This window comes from Carcharodon carcharias, chromosome 14 (genome assembly GCF_017639515.1).
Source record: "Carcharodon carcharias isolate sCarCar2 chromosome 14, sCarCar2.pri, whole genome shotgun sequence".
NCBI classification, from domain to species: domain Eukaryota; kingdom Metazoa; phylum Chordata; class Chondrichthyes; order Lamniformes; family Lamnidae; genus Carcharodon; species Carcharodon carcharias.
Genome location: NC_054480.1, coordinates 52,596,876 through 52,614,855, shown reverse-complemented (window position 1 = coordinate 52,614,855; position 17,980 = coordinate 52,596,876). Strand labels below are relative to the sequence as shown.

Genomic DNA, 17,980 nt, shown 5'->3' with positions numbered 1-17,980 from the left:
GAATAATGTTCCCACTCTCATACAGTCAGTTCTGGAATGTCCAAGGATCCATCTTTGGACCCTCTTCCTCATTTACACAGAAATTCTGTCTGGTCAATGCAACATTTGATAGTATGCGATAACTTGCTTGCACCTGTTTCTTCTGGGAGGTGGTGGTATGTCAGATGTAAAATGGAATTCCTTGGATAGAAATACAAGAGTTTCATTTCCCGTCTGTGATGAAAATAATTAATATTGAATACCAGTTCATTGGGAGAATTTGGGTTTTCTTCAAAGACATTTCTATTGTAATAAGCCTGCTTTTGATCTGAGGTCAGAAGCTGCCTGGATGAAATGTGCTGCGGCCTTTGTCCATATCTTGTTTGATTGGTTCAATTATTTATCTGCAAATCATTGCTGTGAGGCAAAATTCTCAACCGGGAAAGGAATGCTCCAGACAGAATCCTTAAAAAGACTCTGTCTAGATTCAAAATGTCTTGTTAATTTGATGAGTTTTTGATGTGTGCTTTTTTTCTGCTTTGTCACTTGAGAAATGAGTAATTGTTAATCATATAGCATGGTAAATGATCCTCTTAAGTTTCAATTCATAGGATTCATAGGAGGTATGGTCCTGCATATGGAAGCTGCCTTGTTTTCACAAATAGCATTGGGAGAAGCCAAAATTATAACTGCAAGCCTTGTCCTCTTTCTTTCTCATCTAGTTATCCTCCATTCACACTCTGCTGTTTGGAACTTAGGCCTGAATTTTTCAGTCGGTGTGCGGGGGCAGGCCCGACATGCCGATGCGTAAAATGACATGTGATGACGTCGGGTGCGCTGGAGTTGGCTGCGCAGCTGCCAATATTTAAATGGCCTATGGAAGTATTTAATGTAATTGTTAACGCTGCCCGTCCAACCTTAAGGCTGGCTGCCAGGTGAAAAGGCCAAGCGTCCTTCATGGCCTAAAGCTTTTATTAATTAAATTAAAATTTTTTCCTAAATACAAAAACATGTCCCATCTCATGTGACACAGCCACATGAGGGGACATGTTTAAATAAATTTTTAATCCATTTATTTAATCATTTTAATAGTGATTCAATCTCCCTGGGGCAGCTCTGTGCGTCGGGGAGATTGAAGTGCTCTTTCGCGCGCGTGCGTAAAAGACCGCTGGCCCTGACACTTTCTCCTCCCCCCGCCCGCACAGGTAGCGCTGAGTGCTATGGCTCACATCTTACACTGGGCAGGCCTTAATTGGCATGGAGCCGAATGCGGGCGGTGATTGGCTGGTGAATGCTCTCTCCGAGTCCGCCAGCCAACAGAAAAATTCAGACCTTAGTGATGTATGGCGGATGCAGTTCAGTGGATGGTAGCTACTCTTGGGTACCATGCTTATGTGTCTATTCTTCAATTATGAGTTTGAACACTGAGGGTTAGTAGACCATTATTCAACTGTGTGACTCCATTAAAACCAGGCCTTATTAGAACTTAAGAACTAGGAGCAGGAGTAGGCAATTCAGCCCCTCGAGCCTGCCCCGCCATTCAATACGATCATGGCTGATCTCATTTCAGCCTGAACTCCAATTTCCCACCCTCCCCCCATAACCTTTCAACCTGTTACTAATTAAAAATCTGTCTATCTCCTCCTTAAATTTATTCTACCTTCCATACCTGTGCTTTCTACAGGATTTAAGCAGATATGCCAACATGATTTGTAAATGGACCCTTCTCTTAATTCATATAGATTAATTGCAAAAATAACCCCTGGTCAGAATTCCAAAGTTTAGACATGACTTGAATCTTGTGATGGCTCAGTGGTCATATGCACTGTATGGTATGGAATTGAGCTGTCTAGGCCAATAAGATGTCAGTGCTTCATTCAGTTAGCTGACCCCAGTTAGGATAGCAGTGGGAACATTAAAGTTTGCTTCAATTTCCTCAGACTAGGGGGAAGAAAATTGGTCAAGGCTCCTGTTTGTGATCATTATCAAGAAATGTATTTTGCAAAATGTTTCTGTGTGGGAGAGAGGAAGAGGAGGCAGGGCTCAGGTTCAGACATTTTGTTGAAGAAAAGGGAAAGTTATTGGTATCCATGGAACTGTATTCAGCATGAGTTGACTGCTCTCGAGGAGAAGAAATTGACTTAATTTGTCATGCATACAACAGTGTGGGCAAGATTTTCCTACCATTTCACTTTTGTAACTGATTTTACTATTAGAAGAGTGAAGACATTCCTGAGTAGAGAGAGGGATATGAGAAAGGGTGCTGATTGGAAACCTGTTGTATCACAATGGGAGGCAGAGTAGAAAGATTTAAGATGCTGAAGGTAAATAAGACACCAGACTCCGATCATTTTCATCCATTTCTGCTGGTGGGCTTGGTTGAGGAGATTGCTGAAGGAAGAATTGATTAGGTTTTGGTGAAGATGCGGATCCAGATCCTGGAATCTTTAAATAAGATCCATTAACATTGGGAGATAGGATGAATTGGCGATTTTTTTTAGATTGTTACGGGTTGTTTTATTTAGAATGGTGTTGATTGTTTTAGAATGACGTGGATTGTCTCAGCTGCTGCGTGACAATCTATTGTCAAAATCTGATTTTCAGAGCAGGTTGTTGGATGTAGATTGGCCCAAAGCCTCCTCAATGAGATGGAAGCTCTTAATAAAAATATTTTTTTCAGCTTTGTAGTTACAGAGCATCAAATAGGCAAGGGAAAAGCCTCAATAACAAGCTGCAGAATTGGGATTACATTGTTAGCATAGCTTGGTGGAAGTATGCACTCTACTGAGTGCACTCTTCACTTGTTAGTACTGGATTAGAAAGTTGCAAATGTGCATTGACTGCACCCACTGCCCCTCTCACTCCCACCTCCCCCATCTTAAAACAACAACAGGCAAAGGATGAATCCTCAAATTACAGAATTGTGAGCTTTGGAGTTGCTTTTGGGAAAGTTCATGAAATTTTGGGATATGATGTAGAGCAGGGGTTCTGAACTTAAAGATCTGCCAAAAAATAATTACATGATACAGATCCTCATTTATAAATGTAAAGTGCTATCTTCAAGCCCCAGAACTGTCTATACCATGACTTTGTCTCTCCCTGGCTACAAGAGGAATGTTTTTTGTTAAAGAAAACTTACCACATTGCCCTCAGTGATTTCTCCAGTCACCAAAAATATCCTCAGGAAAGCTGTTTTGATAGTTTTCAATCCTTGAACACCATCCTTCCCTATTCCCCGCAATGAGTATTTACTGTTTTCTATAAGTTTATCAAACTTATCCACCTTTGTTTTTAAAAACTGATAAAGGCTGGATTAGTTGTAACTACTTTAAAATAAGCTTTTACCATGTACCTGTTTCATCCATCATTTTCTTCAAAAGGGAAACATGCCTTTTCATCCATTCATTCATTTAGCTCGTTGCTGACTGTTTCCACACTTTTAACCTGTGTTCAATGGCCTTTGATCCATAAATTTCATCATTTTATCACTGCTGATGTTTTCTTTTGTTTTAAGAATTTGAACGTTGCTTCAGAACTTACCTCTGTGAGAAAAAAGTCTCAACACAGTGACCAAGCTGAACAAACAGCTGTCTTTCATCTGTAAATTGGTTTTTATTTCTCCAAAATTCAGTTCAGTTGTCGGTTTTTTCAATCCAATCATTTGTTCTTTTCCCAGATTAACCAGTCTCCTCTTTCATTTTTCTCTCATTGGGGTTCCTCCTACACTACTACTTAAGTAATTAACATGAGCAGCTTTCAATTGTATTTTGTATTTGCATTGAGGTGTGGCCATTAAACGCAGTCAACTACCTATAAAATATATGTGTGGAATAAAGAAAGGGTGTAACTATTTGTACTGTCTAAGCCAGGTGTGGCACAGGAGCTTCTGGCTTTATGGAGAATCTGTACAAACATCTGTGAACTAGTTTGTTTTCATAGTTGGTTGTGCATGTGCGTGTAGCTTAGACATATACTTCTGCATAATTTTGGAAACAAAAATCAAAAATGATGTGTTGTGCCAGCATAGCCAATGTAATGCCTGTCCTACGTCCTCTTATATGGGATCTATACATAGAAATGTGTGTTGTACATTACGTGTAGATATATAGCAAATGTACATTCTTCCACTGCTGAATTGCTAGATAAATACACTAACCCAATGTGATACTACTTGATGAGTGTTCCTGTTAGATCCCTACGTTATGCTCAGTTAGCTGTCCTGAGTCGAATAACAATAAGTGTACCTCCAACAAATGTTGGAAGGGTAAGATAAAGTCAGCCAGGATTCCCACTGCCGACTGCCTTCCAATGATCTCTGCTGGAAAGCACATGTGTGCAGACATCATATGAAGCAGGATCATGTTGGCTGTGGTGCAACTGAATATAGCACTGCTTCTCCTGCAGCACTGTAAGTATTGGTCACAATCAATACAGCTGACTTGTGTGAAGCTGCATTTTCAGCAGCAACATCAATGAAAACAAAATACCGAACTTGGATGAACATTGACCATGAAATGTGTGTGATTGTTGAAAGTACCTTCACACATTAACAAGATTGTTGCTCAGCACCAGAAACAAGTTTCACATCAAGACAATAATAGTAAATATACATGTTTAATTATATAATTAATTTTTAACCAGAAGTAGTATTTGTGCTACAGGAGGCTATGGAAGATTTACTGGGGTAGGGGAGGGGCTGACCGGAAAAACAAAAATGTTGAGAATTTCTGATGTAAATGATCACCTGGAAGGACAGGATCTTGTTAGAAAAAGCTGGCATGAGTTCAGAAGAAACAGATGCAATTTTTTGAAGTTCTTTGAGGTTACAGATCTGATGAATAAGATTGAAGGAATGAATATTATCTGCCTACCTAACAGCAATGGCTGCACTTTGAAAGCAAACCATTGTTTGTAAACCACATTCTAACAGTCTGAGGATGGGATGAGCTGCTATTCAAAGGAATGATTGCTCTTTTCATTCTTTTTTCTGAATTTCAGGAAAGCATTTGTTATTAACCCACATAACAATTATTCAGAAGCTGAATGCTTACAGCAGTGGTTCTCAAACTGGGGTCAACAGAAATCTTCCTGGGGTCCCTGACACTGGGCTGGCCTTGCAGGTGGGCACCCTGGTCAAGAGTGAATGGGGGCTGGAGATATGATCTGATCCTGCTGCCGCCGCCCCCTTCCCCAACCGCAGACCCCCCCACCCACCTTCCCCGGTGCTCCTCTTCTTCCTGCTTGTCAAATGCTCTCTCCCTGCTCCTGTGTTCTCTCTGTGCTGTGCTTCCACAGTGCTCCTGCTGTTTCTCTGCTCCCACCATGTTCTTGCTCTCTCTCTGCTGTGCATCCTCAGTGCTCCAGTACTCCTCCTGCTTCCCTAGCGCTTACTCCATGTTCTGTTCCCCTTGGCCTCCTGACTTTTCTGGGCTCCTGCCAAAGATAGACTCTGCAGTGAAAAGCAGGCACACCCATCTCGTTGACATCTATATGAAAATACCTGCTTTCCTCCACGCATTATTAAACACACTTATGTCCAGCACGTTCCTATTATGAATATTATATAACTTTATAATTTAGATTGTGGATCCATAATTACTTATCTGTTTGTAAAGGGGTCCTTCAACCACACATGTTTGAGAAGTATTGGCTTACAGGATAGATGGCAAACTGTTATGAAAACAGAAAGTACTACATGGGGGGTGGGGGTGGGGGTAGGGGGGTTTAGTTGGAGAGGCGGGGGGGGGTAGTCCGGTGGCGAGGTGGACGGGAGTGGTGGGGGTTAGTCAGGTCAGGTCAGTGGGTAGTTGGGGGGGTTTGGTGGTGGGGAGTCAGGCTGTAGGGGCGGGGGGAAGGAATCAGTTTATTTACCCAGGGGTTAGGGTAGGATTTCCCTACCTAACATTCCCTGGGTAACTATTCGTGTAAGTAAGTCTGAACTGTCCAAATCTCTGACTCTAAGTCAGAGTTGAAAACTTTTTTGGAGGGTTCTGGGGAGCGTTAACTTGTACAATGGAAGTTCAAACTGCCTGGGCACTTCCCACAGAGTTAGTGCATTGGAACTTCTATAGGGTCCCACAGCACAACATGGTGGGGGTCTATGCCTGGTCTCCATTGGCCTGGAGACCGGAAGATCATGAACTTGAAACATTAAATCTGTTTCTCTCTTAGTGCTGCCAGATATGTTGAGTATTTCCAGCATTTTGTGTTTTTATTTCAGATTTCCAGCATCGGCAGTAGTTTGCTTTTGAACTAGTGGCAAATAGCTATGGCCAGTGTATGGCTGAACAAGAGACCACAAAATGTGGTGATTTGTGGGGAAGAGCTTAAGTTGAAGCTCGTTAACCATGGAACACTATAGGGGCTGATATTAAGTTGTAATTTTTTTTTCAGGGATTTATAGGATGACTATTGTCCTTGGTGTCTGGTTATGTGGCTGACATCAGATTGTGTGCGGTAGCCAATGATGCTAACCGACATATGGTCATACGCTGAGAACTCAAAAAGCTAGATTAATGATAGAGAAGTGGCAGGTGAGTTCAACATGCATAAGCATAACATGATGAGAGTAAGTAGAAATAGTAGGAATTTAGATTCTATATTAAATGGCAAGATACTTGAGGCCACTGAGCAAGAAAAAGATCTGAACATTTTAGTAGATATTGGTAGATCATGAAAACTATTGATTTGGTGTATTAACAGAAACTGAAAAAACAAATAAAATTCTGCCATATATAGCTAAGACTTCTTATGGCTAAGAAAGTCATTTTGAAATTTTATCTGACCTTGTATGAGGGCAAGTCTGAAATACTGTTCAATTTCTATCTTCATAATACAAGAATGATGTGAATTTATTGGATAAAACTCTGAAGATGTTTAGGAGGCTGATTTCTGAACTCAGTAAAAATGAGTTGCGGAGCAAGATTATCCATTGTGGAACAATACTCTGTAGAAGAAGATGATAATGTAGAGGAATTTGACAGAAACCTTCCTGGCAGGCAGAGAGTTTTAGACTGATGGGCTGCAGTAGGTTTGTATGTCATAAAATAGATTTTTTAGCAAGCGGGTAGCTTAAACCCATAACTAAGGTCTTCAATCTAAACAAAGCAAACTACTGAAAAATGAACTATAAGCTGTTTAAGATAGATGTGAAACCAGATTAAAAGATATGACGGTAAATAGGCAGTTGCAAGCACCTAAAGAAATAGCTTATAATTTGCAATAAGTTCCCTTAAGAAATAAAACCCCCACAGGAAAAGTGATTCAACTGGGGCAAGCGAGAGAAGTTAATGATAATATTAGGTTAAAGCAAGTGACATAATATTGCCAAGAATAGTAGCAAGCCTCAGGTTTCAGGGATTCTAGAATTTAGTAAAGGATGAGCAAGAAATTGATAGAGAAAATAGAATATGACAGTAAACTGGGAAGAGTCATAAAAACAGATTGTAAATGCTTCTATTCGTATGTACAAAGGAAGAGATTAGCGAAAGTGAAATGAAGGTGAGTCCCTTACAGGCAGAGACAGAAGTTATAAAGGGGAATAAGAAAATGGCAGTGATATTAAACAAATATCAATATTTTGTATCTGTCTTCAGAATGGAAGACAAAATAAATTACAGAAATAGTGAAAATCATTGGTCAAATAAGAATGAAAAGTGTAAAGAAATACTACTGAAAATGGTGGAAACACTCAGCAGGACAGGCAGCATCTGTGGAGAGAAACAGAGTTAACATTTCAGAACATCAGAAGGACCATTGGCCTGAAATGTTAACTTTGTGTCTCTCAACAGATGCTGCTTGACCTGCTGAGTATTTCCAGCATCTGTTTTTATTTCTAATTTCCAGCACATTTTGCTTTTGTTTTCTGTATTGACCTTGTTTATATCAAACTGTTATGAACTGCATCTGAAAGATTTATACAGTATTTTAATTCTTAATGGACAATTTTATAATGATTTAGTTTGTAAGTATTGTGCTGATTTAGAATTTTGCTGCACGATTTGGCTTTTATGTGCTCATTAACTGTAAATAATTTTGATAAGTAGTTTTTGTCTGTGTGCATAGGGTTGTCATTGTATTATTTTCTACTTTCTAGGAGAGATAAGGAAATATGATGGGTATCTCACATAACCTCCAAGACAATGTAAACAGCAAATTAGGGCTAATTGTTAATTTGGTATATTTTTATTGTGAAGATGAAACAGAACTACCGGGGGAAAATTCAACACGAAAGTGGCAGAATAATTTGGGAGTTATGTCCCAATTTAATTATTGCATATGCCGAGCTTGAATGGTATGAGAAAACCTATCATATTTTGAGATTTGGAGAATAATTTAAAACCAAACATTTAAAAATAAATCAAAGTGCATTAACAGATGTTTAGAAAAAAAGGCGGAAGGTGGTTTTAAAAAGGTCCAAGAAGTTGTTTTTTGCTAAAGGCTATAAATAATAAGCAATTTGTCAGCCTATTTCGGCAGTTGATAAACACTTCACAGCTACCTTGTGAGAATGTTTCTACTTGTGAACAGAAATTTTGTAAAAAGAATAGAGATTGTGACATGGCCTGTAGGTCAGGTCTAGCGAAGGCTGTGAGGGCAGTCAGCTTTTGGCCAAGTTTCAAAGTTCTTCATGCTGCAAGATAGTTATGAGTGATGTTCTCTTTAAGCTCAATGGCCATGCAGCAATCTGAAAGTTCCCAGGCAGGTTGTGCACAAGTTGCCCCCTTTAAGTTACTGCACTCCAAAAAAAAAATTAAAGGATACGTTGGTTAGGAGTTTGTTGCTTAAATCAAGGAGGGCAGCCCATTGTGGAGGACAGCCTGTCCATTGTTTTCTATTATTACATGAGGATAACTATCCTAACTATTGCTGTGTATTTTCAACTTGCTGTAAAATAAATTGATTTAAGGAGTGTGGGGTGTAGTAGTCAGTAGGGGAAGGGGGAGAGTGGGGGCGGCGTAGTAGCCGGGTTGATGGGGGAGGGGGAGTGAGTGGAGGGTGTGTAGTAGTCAGTTGGGGGGTGAGGGATGGGGAGTGTGGTGGGGTTGTAGTAGTCGGGTTGATGGGGGGAGGGGGAGTGTGGCGGGGGCATAGTAGTCGGGTTGATGGGGGGAGGGGGAGTATGGCGGGGGCATAGTCGGGTTGAAGGGGGGAGGGGGAATGTGTGGGGGGTGTATAGTAGTCAGGTCAGAGGAGGGTGGAGGAGGGGGAGTGCGGTGGGGGATGTAGTAGTTGGGTAGGTGAGGGGAGGGGGAGTGTGGGGTTGTGTGTAGTTGTTGGGTCATTGGGGGGGTGGGGCAGGGGAGTCTGGGGGTTTGTAGTAGTCGGGTCAGTGCAGACTTGATGGGCCGAAGGGCCTCTTCTGCACTGTGATTCTGTGATTCATATTTACTTCATCTTACCACTTTTTTATTGGTTTACCTTTGAAGAGATTGAGGAGAGAGCATATGTATGAAAGGAATCAGACTCCAGTTCCATTATAAGGAATACAATAGTTGCAATCCTGGGTTGTGCTACTGCTTAATATTCCTTTGAAGCCCTCCCCATGCAGGAAGACACTAAAACTGTATCTCAAATTATTTACAAGACTCAAAACAGTGTGTGCTGTGCAGCAAACATGTACTGTGAATAGCCATACAGCATACTTGTAACTCTTTCGAGTACAAACCCATTTCCATCTGTTTCAGATGAAGTTACATTGTTGCATAGTTTGCCATTGTGAGATTTGAACTCTTGATCTTGGGGTTACAAACCCAGTACCATAACCACTTGGCTATTTAGGCCAAGCATACAGCATACTTGTAACTCTTTCGAGTACAAACCCGTTTCCATCTGTTTCAGATGAAGTTACATTGTTTCATAGTTTACCACTGTGAGATTTGAACTCTTGATTTTAGGGTTACAAACCCAGTACCATAACCACTTGGCCATTTAGGCCAAGCCCAAAGCCTACTGCACCTGGTATTCCCAGGCAGTCTCCCATCCAAGTACTAACCAGGCCTGAGTCTGCTTAGCTTCTGAGATCAGACGAGATCGGGTGTTTTCAGACTAGTATGGCCGTAGGCTACAGCATACTTGTAACTCTTTCGAGTACAAACCCGTTTCCATCTGTTTCAGATGAAGTTACATTGTTTCATAGTTTGCCATCATGAGATTTGAACTCTTGATCTTGGGGTTACAAACCCAGTACCATAACCACTTGGCTATTTAGGCCAAGCATACAGCATACTTGTAACTCTTTCGAGTACAAACCCGTTTCCATCTGTTTCAGATGAAGTTACATTGTTTCATAGTTTACCACTGTGAGATTTGAACTCTTGATTTTAGGGTTACAAACCCAGTACCATAACCACTTGGCCATTTAGGCCAAGCCCAAAGCCTACTGCACCTGGTATTCCCAGGCAGTCTCCCATCCAAGTACTAACCAGGCCTGAGTCTGCTTAGCTTCTGAGATCAGACGAGATCGGGTGTTTTCAGACTAGTATGGCCGTAGGCTACAGCATACTTGTATTTGAATCAAATGACTTAGCCCATTGATCAACTCCAATCATATTGATCAATTAAATGTTTCCTTCCAAAACTAAAAGCAACACCCAACTCACTCATCAACCAGTCTGCTATGTATGCCCCCTGTAGCCTGCCAGTAACAGCTAGTAGTTTGAAAATTTAACCCTATGTATGCTGTGACCAACTTGAAAGAATCCAATCAATAATCATCATAGACAAAAGTGTTTCATAACAGAACGTATGAACAAGGTTTGTATATTAGTACTGGAGCTAGTAACTGAAAATTTGCAGCCACCATATAATTGAGCATTAGTTCTAAAAATATCAGTTTGACATTTTTCAATAGGAAAGAAAGCTGGAATTGAAGGAGCAGTGCCCATAATTATGAAGAATCTCAAATTTTAAATATTAATATAACAATCTTTGCCCACAATATAATTACTGTTTAGATAAAATAACTCCTTTCCCAATGGAACAAAAGATTTTTTAAAATTACTAATTCGTGAAATGTGAGCCAGCATTTTCTGCCTATCCCTGGCTTTGAGAATTGGTCTTGAGAAGGTGGTGGTGAGCTGCTGCCTTGAACCGCTGCTGTCCATGTGGTGTAGCTATACCCACAGTGTTGTTAGAAAGGAAGTTCCAGGATTTTGACCGAATGACTGTGAAGGAACAGTGATTGTATTTTCAAGTCAGAATGGTGTGTGCTTTGGAGGGGAATTTGCAGGCGGTGGTATTCCCATGCATGTATTGGTATCCAACAACTACAACCATCTTCCATTGTTGTAGCTATGACTCCAGCCAGTGGAGAGCTTTCCTCCTGACTTCATTGTTTACTCTGGCTCCTTGATGCCACACCCAATCAAGTGCAGTCACTCTCAACTCAGTTCTTGTATTCAGCTCCCTGTGCCTGCCCCCTTCCATTGGCTTTAAAACTCTTACATTCCTATCTTTCTTCAGTTCTGATGAAAGGTCATCTTGACCTGAAAAATTAACTCTGTTTCTCTCCACAGAAGCTGCCTGAACTGCAGCATATTTCCGGCATTTTTTTGTTTTAATTTCAGCTCTTTTGTCCATGTTTGGACCAAAGCTGTAATGAGGTCTGGAGGCAAATGGCACTGGCAGAACCAAACTGAGCACTGGTGAGGTTATTGCTAAGTAAGTGCTACTTGATAGCACTATCAACAACACGACTTTGCTGATGATTGAGATTGATGGCATGGTAATTGACCAGATTGGATTAGTTCTGCTTTTTGTGGACAGGACATACTTGAGCAATTTTCCCTGTTGTCAGGTTGATGCCAGTGTTGTAGCTGTACTGAAACAGCTGGTTAGGAGCGTGGCTGGCTATTGAGCACATCTTCAGTACTGCAGCTGGGATGTTGTCAGAGCTCGTAGCCTTTGCTGTATTCAGCATGTATTATTTCAAACATTTGTCTACACATACATTACAGATCTTATTACACTCATTTTCGCACACAATTCCAACCTGAAAATGCAAGTGTGTCTTGTCTGGCGCAAAGTATTGCCTGTTGAAGTCAGGATGATTTTTTTGGAGCCCTTCAGGTTTAATTGAATGATTTGTCAAATTGGGGAGTTTTCCATTCAGGGTTACAGATAGTAGTGGAATAACCTGTTTCAAAAATTCAGCTCCAGTAGGTCAATTTTACTCATTGAAATTCAGGGAACTGTTTCATGTGGTCTTACTGTTTTTCTTTGTCAGCTTGTGTTTAGAATTATTCCGTCTTTTTAAGTGTATAGAGTTAATGTAGATAAAATTTTACTTATTCATGCTTCTTTAATGGTGTACCATGGTTTGCTACTTTGTATTCATTAGGTGAAGTTGCATTAAAAAAACCCAGTTGTCAGATGTACCTGTTGGAGCTTGGGATTTATTCTGGTCCGCAATAACAGATACAGTTTTGCTGAAAAAACTTGTTGGATTTAAAAGTAACGAGCTGTCTGGTGGTGTAACTGATAGGATTCGTCCTCAGGGCTCACTGCATTCACGTATGTATGGGCTGCCCAAGACACACAAAAGTGTTGTCCCTTTGTGCCCTGTCATAACTATGACTGGTTCTGCACAACATGAATTGGCTAAATGGTTGGGCGAGTTGTTACAACCAGTTTTGAGCAAGTTTTCCATGTGCACAGTGAAGGATTTTTTCACCTTTGCGAAAAACAAATAGGGCTTACATATTGACAGCAATGCCGTGTCCATGTTCCACATTGTTAACCTATTCACTAATGTACTACTCAAGAAAGTCATAGACATTTGCACAGCGGCACTATATCATGACGATCTTAATGTTCCTCCATTGTCTGAATCTGTATTCACTGAACTTATGAACACAGCAACTCGCACAGTTGAGTTCAGTTTTAATGATAACCTGCGTGCCCAGACAGCTGGTGTTGCCATGGGATTCACTCTAGGCCCAGCTCCTGCCAACCTCTGTCGGTTTCCATGAGAAACGCGTCAATGGAATGACCCCTAATGTTGTACCCCTTGCATATTTCCAATACGTGGATGATACGCTTGCTAGATTTTAATCTGTAGCTGCATGTAAGAAGTTCCTTACAAACCTTAATGGGCTCCATCCAGCGCTCAAATTCACCTTTGAAATGGAGCAGTCAAGTGAGCTCCTTTTTCTTGATGTGCTAGTTGAGAAATCTGCCAAGGGGTTGTTTACTACTGTTTACTACAAGCCCACTTTCACTGGTCAGTATATGCGGTGGGATTCTTACAGTTCCCTGCTCTATAAGATTGACTTTATCGGCAACCTTGTAAATAGGGCCCAAGCCATTTGCTCAACGTGCAAGCTTGATGTCGAAATAGAGCACATCAAAGCTACACTCCAGGATAATGGCTATGCTGATCAGATTGTTGTTCGCTGTATGTAGTGCAAACTCATGAATGGGCCTAAGGCCGTCACTTTCAGTCCTGAAAAGTGCCCAGTCTACCTCAGAATACCTTGGAAGGGTAAGATGTCTCAAAAAATTGAGCAACAGGTGAAGAATTGAACAGCTGTTTCATGCTGCTACTATGCAGTAGTAACACAAGTGGTATTCTCCAATAACAGGATGCTACTGAAAAGCCAAAAAGGTGTTCTGTCTACCACAAAAATGAGTAACAAAAACAAAAATAGCTGGAAAAACTCAGCAGGTCTGACAGCATCTGTGGAGAGGAATACAGACTTAACATTTAGAGTCTGTAGGGCTCTTCATCAGAACTGAAGAGAAATAGAAATGAGGTGAAATATAAGCTGTTTAAGGTGGGGTGGGACAGGTGAAACTGGATAGAGGGCCAGTGAGAGGTCGAGGCAAAGGAGAGATTGCCAAAGATGCCATAGACAAAAGGACAAAGGGGTGTTGACGGTGGTGATATTAGTTAGAGGATGTGCTAATGGTGACATTAAGGGTAGAAAGCAGGATGAGCAAGTTGCAGATGGCCCTCCTGGGGGTGGGGTGGGGGGAAGGGATCGAAATAGGCTAAAAGGTGGAGATAAAATAGGGAATGGAAATAAATTTTAAAATAATAATAGAAATAGGTGGGAAAAGCAAAATATATTGTAAAAAAGTATATATAATAATTATTAGAAAAAAGGGGATCAGAAAGTGGGTGGGGATGGAAGAGAGGGTTCATGATCTGAAGTTGTTGAATTCAGTGTTAAGTCTGGAAGGCTGTAAAGTGCTTAATCAGAAGATGAGGTGCTGTTTCTTCAGTTTGCGTTGAGCTTCAATGGAACATTGCATTCTTCACTGGAACATCGCATCTTGACTCCAATCGCTCTCCCCTTGTCCAGTCTCTTGCCACCTACATCCGTGATTCCTCCAACGCCCTACATCATATCAACAATTTTCAGTTCCCTGGCCCCAACCGCCATCTCTTCACCATGGACGTCCAATCCCTCTACACCTCCATCCCCCAATGGGATGGTCTGAGCGCTCTCCGCTTCTTCCTCGAACAGAGGCCCGAACAATCCCCATACCACCACTCTCCTCCGTCTGGCTGAACTTGTTCTCTCACTGAACAATTTTTCCTTAAACTTGTCTCACTCCCTCCAAATAAAAGGTGTGGCTATGTTTACCCGCATGGGCTCCAATTATGCCTGTCTTTTTATGGGGTAAGTGGAACATTCCTTGTTCCAGTCCTACTCAGGCCCCCTCCCACAACTCTTTCTCCGATACATCGATGACTGCTTCGGTGCCGTTTCATACTCTCGTCTGGACCTGGACAAAGCTATTAAATTTGCTTCCAGTTTCCACCCCTCCATCATTTTCACATGGTCCATCACTGACATTTCCCTTCCCTTCCTTTACCTCTCTGTCTCAATTTCTGGTGGTAGACTGTCCACCAATATTCATTACAAGCCTATCGACTCCCACAGCTACCTCAACTACGGCTCCTCACACCCTACTTCCTATAAGGACTCCATCCCATTCTCTCAGTTCCTTCGCCTTTGTTGCATCTGTTCTGATGATGCCACTTTCCAAAACAGTTCTTCTGACATGTCTTCCTTAATCAAGATTTTCCACGCACGGTGGTTGACAAGGCCCTCAACCGTGTCCGGCCCATCTCCCGCGCATCCGCCCTCACACCTTCCTCTCCCTCCCAGAACCATGATAGGGTCCCCTGTGTCCTCACTTATCACCCCACCAGCCTCAGCATTCAAAGGATCATCCTCCACCATTTCTGTCAACTCCATGATGCTACCACCAAACACATCTTCCTTTCACCCCCACTGTTGGCATTCTGTAAGGACCGTTCCCTCTGGGACACCCTGGTCCACTCCTCCATCACCCCCTACAGCTCAACCCCCTCCCACGGCACTTTACCATGCAACCGCAGAAGGTGCAACACCTGCCCCTTTACTCCCCCCCTCCTCGCCGTCCAAGGGCCCAACCACTCTTTTCAAGTGAAGCAGCATTTCACCTGTACTTCCCTCAACTTAGTCTACTGCATTCGCTGCTCCCAATGCGGTCTCCTCTACATTGGATAGACCAAACACAGACTGGGTGACCGCTTTGCAGAATACCTTCGGTCTGTCCACAAGCATGACCCAGACCTCCCTGTCGCTTGCCATTTCAACACACCACCCTGCTCTCATGCCCACATGTCCATCCTTGGCCGGCTGCAATGTTCCAGTGAAGCTCAACACAAACTGGAGGAACAGCACCTTATCTTCCGATTAGGCACTTTACAGCCTTCCGGATTTAACATTGAGTTCAACAACTTCAGATCATGAACAATCTCTCCATCCCCACCCCCTTTCCAATCCCCTTTTTTTCTAATAATTATTGTATATATTTTAAAAAAATATATATTTTTTCCCCACCTATTTCTATTGTTTTTAAATTTATTTCCATCCATTGTTTTATCTCCCCCTTTTAGCCTATTTCGACCCCTTTTCCCTCCCACCCCAGGGCTATCTGTACCTTGCTCATCTTGCTTTCTACCCTTAACGTCACCAATAGCACATCCTCTAACTAATATCAGCACCGTCAACACCCCTTTGTCCTTTTGTCTATGACATCTTTGGCAATCTCTCCTTTGCCTCGACCTATCACTGGCCCTCTATCCAGCTTCACCTGTCCCACCCCACCTTAAACAGCTTACATTTCACCTCATTTCTATTCTTCAGTTCTGATGAAGAGTCATACGGACTTGAAACGTTAAGTCTGTATTCCTCTCCATAGATGCTGTCAGACCTGCTGAGTTTTTCCAGCTATTTTTGTTTTTGTTTCAGAATTCCAACACCCACAGTATTTTGCTTTTACACAAATGAGTAATACGTATGCAAATTTCATTGCCGGTATGGTGCCAGGTGTATAGCCATATGTCCCACTATCTGACGGATTGTATCAAACAGCACGTCCCTGGCTGCTCGCAACAGGCAAAGTACTGAGTGTACACAACCAACCTGTGCTTGCAAAACTCAGAACATAGTGTCCAAAATTAGACGTGATTTTATGATTGGACTACACTTGACAAACAATCCTGCTTGCACTAAGAATTACACTGACAACCAATTAAGATTATCAGTTGGGCTCACAGTGTGGCTGCATTATGAGTGCGAGAAAATACCTATATTCACACACAGGGCCCTGTCCTTTGTAAACAGAAAGAACACGTCCACGCATTTCACCTTTTTCAACTAAGCAAAAGCTTGGGGGACAGACATTCCCTGGTGAAATCTCCGTGGCAATGCCACTGCCGATCAGAGTCCACTTGCCAACCAATCAGAACCCTCTTCTCATGCATTATAAATTGTTGTTTCCTTTGAGATTTGGTATTCTTGCCAATCTGTCCTGATGAGTGCAAGATGAAAAGCTTTGACAGCATGTGTCTTTTTTTAGCAATACTCAAGTTCTGCCCTATTAAGGTGCAGTTTTGTTTTGTTCAGTTCCAGTAGTGGGAGGGGAAAAATTACTTTAATTCCACGTATATTGTATCTGTTATGTGTATATGCATTTCCTAATCCTGAAACCTTGCTATTTGGTGGGTTCCTAAGTGGACACGGACACACATTTTGTAAATCTAAAAGTTTATATAGACGCAGCTCCATTAGACAGCATATGCTAAATTAAAACAAATAGTGCTTTCTTGAAACTGGGGCTCATTACCAGTGCCTCATGTCTTCATGAATAGAAATACAATAAAATTCTTTGTTTACAGTGTCAATGCATATGATAGTGTTAATATAGTCCTATGGTAAATTATTTATATATCCAATGAAAATATTTCATTTACCTGCACAGGTTTCCTTTTAACCTTTCTATCTTATTTTTTCTTGTCAGCCAGATGTCATCGTCAGCATATTTAAATGTCCAAACTAAACTGCTAATAAAACCATATAAGCAGAATTTCTGTTTGACTCATGTCCTTCCCATTAAACATTCTACTAAGGACATAGTCCTTACTTTATTTGAGAACTTGGGTGTAGGTCAGCAGGAGGCAAGGCTTAGGAACCCTTAAGTGTGTACAGCAGTGTCCAGGTTCAACCAAGCAAAACTCGGCAAATTACTGACACAAAGCACCAGTAACCTTGGGCGGTGGAGGCGATGGTGGTCTTGCAAGAGCCTGATATCATCATCTTTCAGGAAGGCCTGCTAAATTAAGTGACAATCAAGCACTTAACTGGGCGGGGTGGTGGGGGTGGGGGGTGGCCTTCCCTGGGATTGAGCAGTACACCCAGCTGCTGAGAACTGTCAGCCAATCAGAGGTTGGCAGCGCCGCTGGGAGGGTGGTGACTGCTGACAGTACTATACCCACCCAAGGCCAAGGATTGAGAATGGACCAGGCACAGATGAGTGATGGTAGGAGGGTGATTGCAAATTGGGTGTTGTAGGGAAGGAAGGGAGCAGGGTTGGCAGCAGGCTCTCCCTTCCTGACGCTGGGTCCCAAGCTCGATCAGGCACTGAGTGCCTTTGCCTTTGAACAAGGGACACTGCTGCACCCTCCCCACAGACCACCAGAAGCCTGCAAAAAACCTCGACA

General features: G+C 41.9%; 1 protein-coding gene and 2 non-coding genes across 4 annotated transcripts in view; 1 reads left to right on the top strand and 2 right to left on the bottom strand.

The window, feature by feature from the left end:
- LOC121287454 (probable phospholipid-transporting ATPase IIA) overlaps window positions 1-17,980 on the top strand; it is a 213,141-nt gene that overhangs the window by 13,561 nt on the left and 181,600 nt on the right. The window lies entirely within an intron of this gene.
- Window positions 9,925-10,043, bottom strand: LOC121287677. The gene has a single exon (XR_005945214.1). It is a non-coding gene; the product is annotated as a 5S ribosomal RNA (ribosomal RNA).
- Window positions 10,355-10,473, bottom strand: LOC121287662. The gene has a single exon (XR_005945203.1). It is a non-coding gene; the product is annotated as a 5S ribosomal RNA (ribosomal RNA).